The sequence below is a fragment of the Anopheles stephensi genome (genome assembly GCF_013141755.1).
Source record: "Anopheles stephensi strain Indian chromosome Y unlocalized genomic scaffold, UCI_ANSTEP_V1.0 chrY6, whole genome shotgun sequence".
NCBI lineage: Eukaryota > Metazoa > Arthropoda > Insecta > Diptera > Culicidae > Anopheles > Anopheles stephensi.
This window is the reverse complement of record NW_023405009.1, coordinates 53,130-66,543: the sequence shown is the minus strand read 5'-3', so window position 1 is coordinate 66,543 and position 13,414 is coordinate 53,130. Positions and strand designations below refer to the sequence as shown.

The following is a 13,414-nucleotide window of genomic DNA, read 5'->3' as shown; positions in this document are numbered from 1 at the left end:
GAAAAGAAAACTGTACAACGACGAATAGAGGCACTAGCTAATTCGTTTCTACACCGACCGAAACATAAGTGAGAAGCAGTACAAAAACTCTACACAAAGTTTAAAAGTGTCGTGTGAAACTAGCTATAAAACCAACCGATATACATTCGTGATACAAAAGTTTAGGTGAAGTAATATTAAAATAAACCTGCACAAGCTACATGAAGAGTGAAAGTTCCTGCACATCGTGACATCTCTCTCGATTGACGCCGAGGACCCGTAGTAGATCAATCATCCAAAAGGACCATCCGTAGCATCCCGCAAGCTTTCATTCCAATACCGGAACGTTACATCAACCTTCCTACTCGAGACACTACGTGGACATCGCTACGTGGACATCGCTACGTGAACAACGATGAGCTGCATTTGTTTCAAAGTCTGCATATTGTTACTGTGAGTCATTACGAGTCAATTTAATTTACTTTAATATAATTTAAATTTTATAACTGTGAATACGTGGTGCGAAAACAGTGAGCAGTGAATGTTAGGTACAATAGAGAAAATTTTAGATTGAATGAACTTCTCTTAATTAAAATTTGATTTGAAGGTGACAAGATTTCTCCATCATTTTTCGTAAAATTAGACGTTTTGAAATCCACTCAAAAAATAGAATAATGAATCCGCAGGAACAGTCTAGTTCTATACCAGTCGTACCATCCACCATGACTCATCATGAATACATTCAGTTAGGTAAAGTGCCAGATTTTGTAAATAACCTTCCTGAATTCCATGGACACGGATCTAGCCTTTCAAGATGGATTTTAGGAGTGGAAAATATTTTCAAAATTTATGAACGTCTTCCTCGTGATTCAATTGAATACCGCATTATCGTGGCAACAATCAGAAGGAAAATTAAAGGCGAAGCAGCTGATGTTTTGAATTCGAATTGTGCTTCATCGGGTTGGAACCACAATTTTAATCGTTTTTCTATGAGAAGTGTAAATCCGCAAGAAAAAATGTTCAGGCATTATCATCCAGGTTACAATGTAATGCAACAAAATGCAAATAACAAGCCAGTTCCTATGGAAGTTGACCAATCGTTTCAAGCAAATAAAAAACCACATTTTAACGCTAAACGCCCCCGAGCATCGTCTTCAATTAATAGACAAGCTTATGGTGTTGATGGAGATTCAAGAAGTTTCAGCACCGCTGCTCCTCTTGAATATGTAGTGGATTCAAAACCGCTTGATGAGACATATTGCCGAACAGACAATCACGATTATTTGTCGTATAAAGCTTCGGAAAACAATCAATCTACAGAGCTTATTTTTTTAGAATGGAACGCAAATTGGTGAACCGATTCCTTCCATATATCAATTTGCCCACCGTAACGGGAGATTACCCTTTTTTGATTCATAGTGGATCGAATATCAGTTTTATTTCAAATAAACTTGCCTCGAGTTATAAATTATCTAAACCATACGAAGTGTCAAACTATAATATAAAATCTGTTAGAGGAAGTTTTAACACTAAGTATGCAATAGATATTGCATTTTTTGCCCCAGAATGTGAGGAAACTTATCAGTTTTTAATTCATGATTTTGGTCCTTTCTTTGAAGGAATAATTGGCACAGGCGTTCTAGAAAAAATAAAGGCTGATATTTCTTTTGAAAATTGTTCAATGAAAATAACTACAGATGATGGAGAAAGATTTTCTATACCATATTTAAAATACCTTTTAAAGAGAACAATAATATGGTTGATTTTCGTGTGAATGATCATTGGATTTCTTCCACTAAACAAAAAATTATGAAAATATTGCACGATAATTCATCAGTCATTTACGAACCTAATTTAAAATTATCATGTGCTACAAATGTTGAATGTACCATCAATACTACTGATGATATACCAGTACATCAACGCGTGTATCCTTATCCTGCCGCTTGCACAGAAGAGGTGAATATTCAAATAAAAAAGATTTTGGAAGATTGAATAATTAGACCGTCAAGATCCTCCTCATCCCCAGTTTGGATTGTACCAAAAAAGAACGACGCTTTAGGAAAAAAAGAAATTCGTATGGTCGTAGATTACAGGAAATTAAATGAAAAGACAATAAGCGAAAGGTATCCCATGCCTGAGATAGCGTATGTTCTGGAACAATTAAGAGGACAACAATATTTCTCTACTCTTGATTTAGCTTCTGGCTTTCATCAAAACAAGATGAAACCGTCCGACATAGAAAAAACAGCATTTTCTATTAATAACGGAAAATATGAATTTACGCGAATGCCTTTTGGATTAAAGAACGCCCCGGCGATCTTTCAAAGAGCCATTGATGACGTTTTAAGAAATTATATTGGCAAAATGTGCTACATTTACATGGATGATGTGATAGTATTTGGAAAATCCTTGGAAGAACATTTGGGAAATTTGGACACGATTCTTAAAGCACTAAATGCAGCTAATTTAAAGGTTTAACTGGATGAGTCAGAATTCTTACACAAAGAAGTTGAATTTCTAGGACACATTATAACGAGTAGTGGAATTAAACCCAACCCCCAGAAAGTTGGAGCGATAAAGAAGTTTGTTGCTCCAACAACAATAAAAATGCTACGATAATTTTTAGGTCTAATGAATTATTATAGAAAGTTTGTGAAAGACTTTGCAAAAATAGCAAAGCCACTTACTAGTATATTAAGAGGAGAAAAAAATCCTAAGTCTAACAAAAAAATCACATTGACGACCGAACAAGTTGAATGCTTTGAAAAACTGAAATTGGTTTTATCTTCTTCGGATATTTTGATTTATCCTGATTAAAGTAAACCCTTTGTGCTAACAACCGATGCTTCAAACTATGCTATAGGAGCAGTATTGGCATAGGTTGAAATTGGTACTGACAATCCCATACATTTCGCTTCTCGATCGTTAACAAAAACCGAAGAAGCATATTCCGCTTTCGAAAAGGAAATGTTGGCTAAAATTTGGTCATTGAAAACCCTTAGGAACTATTTGTATGGAACTAAATTTAAGATAGTAACGGATCATCAGCCACTTACTTTTACACTTTCACAGAAAAATACTAATGCAAAATTAAAGAGATGGAAATCTTATCTCGAAGAGCACGATTATGAAACAATCTACAAGCCAGGAAAAGTAAATGTCGTGGCCGACGCCTTAAGTAGAATTTGCTGCTCTATGACAGCAACCCAGCATTCGGCACCAGACTGTGGTTCGATATATATACCATCTACTGAAGGACCTCTAAATGCTTTTCGGCATCAAGTCATAATAAAAGAAGGTAATCAAAACGTAGAAATTAAGAACCTCTTTTCGAATTTTAAGAGAATAACAGTACATACAAATGATATGACTGAAAGGAATTTATTAAATATTTTACAAACGCAAAGATACAAATAAGATTAATCAATTCTACTTTTAATTAACTAATTCAGAATAATAACGCCCAAGTTGTAATCAATAGGGGTTTAACATCGCACTTGGAGGATAGCTTGCAGAAAGTAAAAACAGCAGCAGATATTTTTGATAGTTTTTCAACGGAATTATATTCCATAAACATTCTAATGAACTTAAAATTCTTATCTGAAAAGGCGAACATACTAATTGATAGCATAACCCTAGCGAAATTAGGAATTACGAACTCAAGAGTACTCAGTAAAAATGAAACAATTTCAATAATAGCAGACATACAGCATAATACCATTGACGCGAATACTGCCATAGAGAGTCTATCGTATACCACCACAAAAGTTGCTGTAAGTCATGACGAATTAGTACTTATTATTAGCGTCCCGCAACTTAAGCGTAGAGTATTCAACAAGATACAAATTTATCCGACAATTAACAATGGTAAAAGAATGTATATCCCTCATCCCTACTTCCTTACTTTCACTTACCAAACCTACATCGTCTCGACGCTTAACAAAAAGATGTATAAACCAGAAGAACTACGGCAAGATGACACCACATGCATAACGATGCTGATACAACAGAGAAATGCTAGCTGTGACTTCATCACCAATCCAACAGAAAAAGAGATATACAACTTAGACCAGTCCCACATACTTATCAATTCGGTAAAACTATTCACATTGGATACAAACTGCCTAGTAGAAAGAAGGAATCTCACTGGCTCTCTGCTAATCGAATATAACACATGCAATATTTACGTCAATGTAAAACTGATTTCAGCCAACATGACAGAACTGTCTGGTTTTCCTACTAGTCTACCAATACATGGAATACATGTTGCAGCCGTGAACAACGTGACAAACCTAAGCCTTGAACATCTACACATCCTACACAAAGACCTTCGGTAGGAAATGCAGAATATTCAGTTGGAAAGTAACAGTATCACATGGACTTGGCAATGGTTATTGGGCAGTTCATTCATCACTCCAATAATGGTCATCATAATTGGCATCGTATTTCTGTGCATAAAACGCCGCAACACCATCAACGTAGAAGTAATCACAACACCTGATGACAAACCGCAATGTATTCCAGAACCTAAAGGTTATCAACCAACTGACCCAAATCCAGAACCGAAGAGTTACCAACCACTAACATACCTTCACGTTTTTCGCACGGAGTCTCAAATTTAAAGAGGGAGAAGTTAACAACCTGCGTTGTCAACACAGCATTTTCTAGTGTTGTCAACCGCCACCGGCCCGAATGCACACGATCAGCAAACAGCGTCGATCAGCAAACCGTGTTGATCGTCTGACCCAGTTACCCAGTTAGTGATCGCCGAAACAGCAAAATAGTCATCAAGAATCGTCAATACCTTTCCCTTCCCCATCCAATTCCCAATAACCAACTTATATGTAAATCAAACTTAATAAACTCACTCCGATTTTGACCGCAGAACAAGCAAGTCTCGATTTTCTTCGTCTGTGTCCGAACCCTATAGATTTAACTGGCGCCCGCCCGAATAGGGACCTCTACGTCTAAAGTAAGGTGATAAGTATTTTGAAAAGAAAACTGTACAACGACGAATAGAGGCACTAGCTAATTCGTTTCTACACCGACCGAAACATAAGTGAGAATTAGTACAAAAACTCTACACAAAGTTTAAAAGTGTCGTGTGAAACTAGCTATAAACCCAACCGATATACATTCGTGATACAAAAGTTCAGGTGAAGTAATATTAAAATAAACCTGCACAAGCTACATGAAGAGTGAAAGTTCCTGCACATCGTGACATCTCTCTCGATTGACGCCGAGGACCCGTAGTAGATCAATCATCCAAAAGGACCATCCGGAGCATCCCGCAAGCTTTCATTCCAATACCGGAACGTTACATCAACCTTCCAACTCGAGACACTACGTGGACATCGCTACGTGGACATCGCTACGTGAACAACGATGAGCTGCATTTGTTTCAAAGTCTGCATATTGTTACTGTGAGTCATTACGAGTCAATTTAATTTACTTTAATATAATTTAAATTTTATAACTGTGAATACGTGGTGCGAAAACAGTGAGCAGTGAATGTTAGGTACAATAGAGAAAATTTTAGATTGAATGAACTTCTCTTAATTAAAATTTGATTTGAAGGTGACAAGATTTCTCCATCATTTTTCGTAAAATTAGACGTTTTGAAATCCACTCAAAAAATAGAATAATGAATCCGCAGGAACAGTCTAGTTCTATACCAGTCGTACCATCCACCATGACTCATCATGAATACATTCAGTTAGGTAAAGTGCCAGATTGTGTAAATAACCTTCCTGAATTCCATGGACACGGATCTAGCCTTTCAAGATGGATTTTAGAAGTGGAAAATATTTTCAAAATTTATGAACGTCTTTCTCGTGATTCAATTGAATACCGCATTATCGTGGCAACAATCAGAAGGAAAATTAAAGGCGAAGCAGCTGATGTTTTGAATTCGAATTGTGCTTCATCGGGTTGGAACCACAATTTTAATCGTTTTTCTATGAGAAGTGTAAATCCACAAGAAAAAATGTTCAGACATTATCATCCAGGTTACAATGTAATGCAACAAAATGCAAATAACAGGCCAGTTCCTATGGAAGTTGACCCTTTGTTTCAAGCAAATAAAAAACCACATTTTAACGGTAAACGCCCCCGAGCATCGTCTTCAATTAATAGACAAGCTTATGGTGTTGATGAAGATTCAAGAAGTTTCAGCACCGCTGCTCCTCTTGAATATGTAGTGGATTCAAAACCGCTTGATGAGACATATTGCCGAACAGACAATCACGATTATTTGTCGTATAAAGCTTCGGAAAACAATCAATCTACAGAGCTTATTTTTTTAGAATGGAACGCAAATTGGTGAACCGATTCCTTCCATATATCAATTTGCCCACCGTAACGGGAGATTACCCTTTTTTGATTCATAGTGGATCGAATATCAGTTTTATTTCAAATAAACTTGCCTCGAGTTATAAATTATCTAAACCATACGAAGTGTCAAACTATAATATAAAATCTGTTAGTGGAAGTTTTAACACTAAGTATGCAATAGATATTGCATTTTTTGCCCCAGAATGTGAGGAAACTTATCAGTTTTTAATTCATGATTTTGGTCCTTTCTTTGAAGGAATAATTGGCACAGACGTTCTAGAAAAAATAAAGGCTGATATTTGTTTTGAAAATTGTGCAATGAAAATAACTACAGATGATGGAGAAAGATTTTCTATACCATATTTAAAATACCTTTTAAAGAGAACAATAGTATGGTTGATTTTCGTGTGAATGATCATAGGATTTCTTCCACTAAACAAAAATTATGAAAATATTGCTCGATAATTCATCAGTCTTTTACGAACCTAATTTAAAATTATCATGTGCTACAAATGTTGAATGTACCATCAATACTACTGATGATATACCAGTACATCAACGCGTGTATCCTTATCCTGCCGCTTGCACAGAAGAGGTGAATATACAAATAAAAAAGCTTTTAGAATATGGAATAATTAGACCGTAGAGATCCGGCTGGACATCCCCAGTTACAGGACATCCCAGGAAAAAAGAAATTCCGTAGGGTCGTAGATTACATGAAATTAAATGAAAAGACAATAAGCGAAAGGTATCCCATGCGTGAGATAGCGTATGTTCTGGAACAATTAAGAGGACAACAATATTTCTCTACTCTTGATTTAGCTTCTGGCTTTCATCAAATCAAGATGAAACCATCCGACATAGAAAAAAACAGCATTTTCTATTAATAACGGAAAATATGAATTTACGCGAATGCCTTTTTGATTAAAGAACGCCCCGGCGATCTTTCAAAGAGCCATTGATGACGTTTTAAGAAATTATATTGGCAAAATGTGCTACATTTACATGGATGATGTGATAGTATTTGGAAAATCCTTGGAAGAACATTTGGGAAATTTGGACACGATTCTTAAAGCACTAAATGCAGCTAATTTAAAGGTTCAACTGGATGTGTCAGAATTCTTACACAAAGAAGTTGAATTTCTAGGACACATTATAACGAGTAGTGGAATTAAACCCAACCCCCAGAAAGTTGGAGCGATAAAGAAGTTTGTTGCTCCAACAACAATAAAAATGCTACGATAATTTTTAGGTCTAATGAATTATTATAGAAAGTTTGTGAAAGACTTTGCAAAAATAGCAAAGCCACTTACTAGTATATTAAGAGGAGAAAAAAATCCTAAGTCTAACAAAAAAATCACATTGACGACCGAAGTTGAATGCTTTGAAAAACTGAAATTTATCCTGATTATAGTAAACCCTTTGTGCTAACAACCGATGCTTTGAACTATGCTACAGGAGCAGTATTGTCATAGGGTGAAATTGGTACTGACAATCCCATACATTTCGCTTCTCGATCGTTAACAAAAACCGAAGAAGCATATTCCGCTTTCGAAAAGGAAATGTTGGCTAAAATTTGGTCATTGAAAACCCTTAGGAACTATTTGTATGGAACTAAATTTAAGATAGTAACAGATCATCAGCCACTTACATTTACACTTTCACAGAAAAATACTAATGCAAAATTAAAGAGATGGAAATCTTATCTCGAAGAGCACGATTATGAAACAATCTACAAGCCAGGAAAAGCAAATGTCGTGGACGACGCCTTAAGTAGAATTTGCTGCTCTATGACAGCAACCCAGCATTCGGCACCAGACTGTGGTTCGATATATATACCATCTACTGAAGGACCTCTAAATGCTTTTCAGCATCAAGTCATAATAAAAGAAGGTAATCAAAACGTAGAAATTAAGAACCTCTTTTCGAATTTTAAGATAATAACAGTACATACTAATGATATGACTGAAAGGAATTTATTAAATATTTTACAAACGCAAAGATACAAATAAGATTAATCAATTCTACTATTAATTAACTAATTCAGAATAATAACGCCCAAGTTATAATCAATAGGGATTTAACATCGCACTTGGAGGATAGCTTGCAGAAGGTAAAAACAGCAGTAGATATTTTTGATAGTTTTTCAACGGAATTATATTCCATAAATATTCTAAATTAACTTAAAATTCTTGTCTGAAAAGGCGAACATACTAATTGATATCATAACCCTAGCGAAATTAGGAATTACGAACCCAAGAGTACTTAGTAAAAATGAAACAAACGCAATAATAGCAGACATACAGCATAATAACATTGAGGCGAATACTGCCATAGAGAGTCTATCGTATACCATATCTATCTATCGTAATCCGACGGTTAGATACAATGATTACTATCGAGAAAATTAAACGCACGAAACGCCAACCGTTATCTAAATCATAAGATCGTGACTTTCATAACACCGATCTGGTGTGTCGGCAATCGCATAATACGTACTGACTCGTATAGGTGATATTAATTTACTGATGAATTTATACAAATCAGTAATCCACCAATGATCCTAATCGTGTGATTTTAAAGGCTATGTAATACTATGTATTGAATGTTTTGTTCTCTTTGGCAAAGCATGCCGTCGTCTTAAAATGATTACAGGAAATGTTCCGCATGTTCCGCAGAGCTGCTACCTGGCCGACAATCAAAATTTGATTGTCTTACAATTCATCGAACATTCTTTTTATCGTAAAGAAAAGTCTCTTCCTTAATTTGTCTGTGTCTCCATGTCGACTTCCTTGCGTTGTTTCAGGTGGCATTGTCCCTAAACTTACCCTTAACACATAAGATCGCCGGGGCAACTAGTCGATATACTTTTCGATCGATATACTTTTCCTGGAAAACAAGTAGCACGAATTAATTCTAGAGCTACCGTAGATGTGTTTCCTGTACTTAAGGAATTCACTCTAAAATACAGGCCCCCAAAAATTATAGTGATGGACGGAGAGAAGTCTTTCAATTCCGGTGAAGTCGTATAATTTTTAAACACCTTCAATATCAAACATTTTGTAACTGCCACTGCTAGAAGTGAAATGAATGGCACAGTCGAAAGATTTCACTCTACGCTATTGGAATTATATAGAATTTCTAAAACCGAGAATCCGCTTATGACTTCTATAGATTTGAGACAACTTTCCTTGTTCAAATATAACAATTCAGTACACTCTTCTACTAAATTTACCCCTTTGCAAATAATTACTCCTTCAAGAAACAGTTCATCGATAATTGAAAAAGTAGCTGAAAATTTAAAACACAAGCAAGGAATTGATTTAAACCACTATAATAAAAATACAAAAAAATAGAAATTCAAGATTCAGCGCAGGCATTTATGAAAACAAAACGTAGATTGAAACAAGTTAATCCCTGTAAAAAATTTAAAATAAAGAAAATAATAGAATAACGGTTACTACAGAAAATGGAAAAAGAATCTATAAAAAGATGGATGGATCCCCATAGCGATCGGTCAGCACGTAAAGCTAACAAAAATGGACTACGTACCCATTGTAGCGTTCGACAGAGGTACAGCTAGAATAATTAAAGGAACTTATTAATTATTATGTACACCATTTTAAAGTGTCAGAAATGCAAAACGAAATTAATTCACTGTTTACGGATTTTAAGAACGTTGAAGAGACTCAATTCCCTCCTATAATAACAGCACAATTTGAACACGTTACGGAAATGTTAAAATCCTTGATTCCAAGACGAAAGAAGTGCTGGGATACAGTTGGAACCGTCTGGAAATTTATAGCTGGTAGTCCAGACGCAAACGATTTAAGATTAATCAACTATTCAAATCTACTATTAATTAACTAATTCAGAATAATAACGCCCAAGTTATAATCAATAGGGATTTAACATCGCACTTGGAGGATACCCAAATAGCCAAATTATCTTAAGCAGCCAATTTCAGCACGCTAAAGATCGCTGATCTAGTACGTCTTTTGCAGTAGATAAGCAGCGTCATAGTTCGACGTACCTTTAACCGGGCCTTAAGCAGCTATCGTATTTCAAGCCGTTAAAGAAAGTTTTTATGCGCTTTTTATTTTCAAGCAAATAGTCTGTTTCGAGATAACCGCAAAAAAATGGTAAAAATGTGAATTTCTGGGTAGTTAATGTCGCTTGTATGGTTGTGTGTATTTGATTGATTTGTTATCAGATATTTTTATTTCGTATGTTAGGTAGTTCTGTTATTAGTGTGAGTGAAAGTATTGTGGTATTGCATCTTTTATTAACATTAACGTCCCTATTATTATTGAGAGTTGAACATGGTATTTCCTGCGTGAAGAGTCCTGCCTTTGTCGTTTGTACCAATAGTTCTGTCGTTGCTCATCATGCTCTACCTAGACAAAAAGAAGTTAGGCAGCAATCTTCAAACATTCGAAGCGGTAAGGTTTTGTTCCATATGTTATTGTTGTACACTTCTGTTTTTTTCTAACTTTTCTTTTCTGAGGGTTACTCATCGATGCTTTGTACATTTGTATCATGCGTACCGAAGCGACAGCGACAAATAAATCCAACAAACAGTATTGGGCCTTTGGAACCAGTCTTAGCATGCACAAACATGGTATCGATCGCTGGATCAATAAGGGGAGAAGGGCAGCGAGCGGTGAGAATATAAGAAGAACACAGAATGAAATGGCACAACAATAGAGAATTTTGGCAAGTGGAGAAAATCGTAAACAAAAATCCCGGATAGGAAAGCCTTTACACCCAGCACTTAGTCCGAGTAGACGCAAAAAGTGTAAGGTAAGATAAATCGCAGATATATTTAAAACCTTCGTTATTATTAATTTTTATAATTGATCTATATCTTACAGATATTGCATTACAAAACTTAAAAGATGCCGTTCAATATCGAAGAAACAGTGGATAACAGAGAGCATAAGGAGCTGTTAGCGGTTCCTGAACCTTGGGTCCAGGGAACGAGCAAAGGAACGACGAATTTGTTGTGGCCGAATATACGACAAAAGGATCGGTTGAATAAACTGATCATGTGTAGAGGAAAATCATGAAAACATTTACGACGTGTATAGAAGTGTCTTCAAAGAAAGGCCGGTAGAGTGTGTGGACAGTGAATGGATGGACGAACTGATTTGCATCATCTGGCTGGTGAATCTGCTATTATTGCTCATTGTGATATCGCATTTCCCTTCCCATTAATTCACTATACACGCCGTTTACCAGTTCACGCAACACAGCCTCCTTTATTCAGCATTCAACTAAGACTGGCGGCCTCTCATCCATTGCCGTTCCGCACTCACACCACTACATTCATACTCAGGATCCCACACCCATCATCTTCTGAACTGGAACTGTCGGATATTTGTTCAACCGCATGATCAAAGTTTGTTGATTCTAAAAGAAGAAATAGAATATAAAAACATAGTCTCAAAAGTAAATTACTACACTGACGAACCTGTATTATCGATTATTTCGCAGTCGTCTCCGTTCTCAAATAGCTCACGCATAATTTTAGCACGCCTTCTCTACAAGTTTCCCGATTTTTTCACACGCTTGGAATACATCTTTCCACACAATGATCTTTTCTTCTAATGACGCTTAATGGCAGATAGCAATGTTCTATTGACATAATCCTGTAAACAAACAACTTGAAGTGCCATCTGTCACTCTTAAATGGGCATAAAGTTCCATGAAGTACCGTATGCTTCTTAACAAGCCGCATAGTTCGGGTGAAGACATTTCGTCGTTTGTTAATAAGCCTCATAGTTCCGTCGAGTTCCAAGTGAAGGTAGAAAAGCTTCATAGTTCCATCAAGTTCCACGCTCTTTTTAACTAGCTTCAAAGTTCGGCGCTGGTACGTTTTTTCCTTAACCAGCCCTCAAGCAGCACGATAGTTCGATTTCATTATTTTTGGCTATTTGGGTAGCTTGCAGAAGGTAAAAACAGCAGTAGATATTTTTGACAGTTTTTCAACGGAATTATATTCCATAAACATTCTAATGAACTTAAAATTCTTGTCTGAAAAGGCGAACATACTAATTGATAGCATAACCCTAGCGAAATTAGGAATTACGAACCCAAGAGTACTTAGTAAAAATGAAACAAACGCAATAATAGCAGACATATAGCATAATAACATTGACGCGAATACTGCCATAGAGAGTCGATCTTATACCGTATCTATCGATCTATCGTAATCCGACGGTTAGATACAATGATTAGTATCGAGAAAATTAAACGCACGAAACGCCAACCGTTATCTAAATCATAAGATCGAGATTTTCTTAACACCGATCTGGTGTGTCGGCAATCGCATAATACGTACTGACTCGTATACGTGATATTAATTTACTGAAGAATTTATACAAATCAGTAATCCACCAATGATCCTAATAATGTGATTTTAAAGGCTATGTAATACTATGTATTGAATGTTTTGTTCTCTTTGGCAAAGCATGCCGTCGTCTTAAAATGATTACAGGAAATGTTCCGCATGTTCCGCAGAGCTGCTACCTGGCCGACAATCAAAATTTGATTGTCTTACAATTAATCGAACATTCTTTTTATCGTAAAGTAAAGTCTCTTCCTTAATTTGTCTGTGTCTCCATGTCGACTTCCTTGCGTTGTTTCAGGTGGCATTGTCCCTAAACTTACCCATAACACATAAGATCGCCGGGGCAACTAGTGAAGACATTATGTTTCCCTGCAGGAAACCACGGCAGATGAGCAAATCTGGCCAAAAACTCGTATCCCGTTGACTCCAGTGTGTTGTCCTAAGACGCCAAATTCTTAGCTTGACTGGAACGAACACCCTACTGAACAACAGCAGGGCTGTGCATTCCATCGCGTACAACTGCAGGTACAATAGAGAAATGGTACTTAATTAAAAATTTTAGGATAACAGTTGTAATGATCAGAGCAAAGTTTTTTTTTTACAGGGAGGGGAAACCTTCAAAAGGCTAACACGTGAAACACGTAAAGGGGGATTCACAACTTTAAGAGTTATGGGAAATGGTGCTCTGTCAAATCGACAAAAGTTCACCTTCTAAATACATACACCTTGGTTGTGCCTGGGCATTTA

General features: G+C 36.2%; 2 long non-coding RNA genes across 2 annotated transcripts; one reads left to right on the top strand and one right to left on the bottom strand.

Annotated features, from left to right (window-relative positions):
* The first annotated feature begins 10,248 nt into the window (after positions 1 to 10,248).
* On the top strand, positions 10,249 to 11,771 carry LOC118515220. The gene is made up of 2 exons (XR_004906986.1): positions 10,249 to 11,118; positions 11,190 to 11,771. It is a non-coding gene; the product is annotated as an uncharacterized LOC118515220 (long non-coding RNA).
* LOC118515219 lies at positions 11,549 to 12,221 on the bottom strand. Its single transcript, XR_004906985.1, has 3 exons — positions 12,032 to 12,221; positions 11,789 to 11,966; positions 11,549 to 11,727 (listed from the first exon to the last, which is right to left on the bottom strand). It is a non-coding gene; the product is annotated as an uncharacterized LOC118515219 (long non-coding RNA).
* Between the last annotated feature and the right edge of the window lie 1,193 nt (positions 12,222 to 13,414).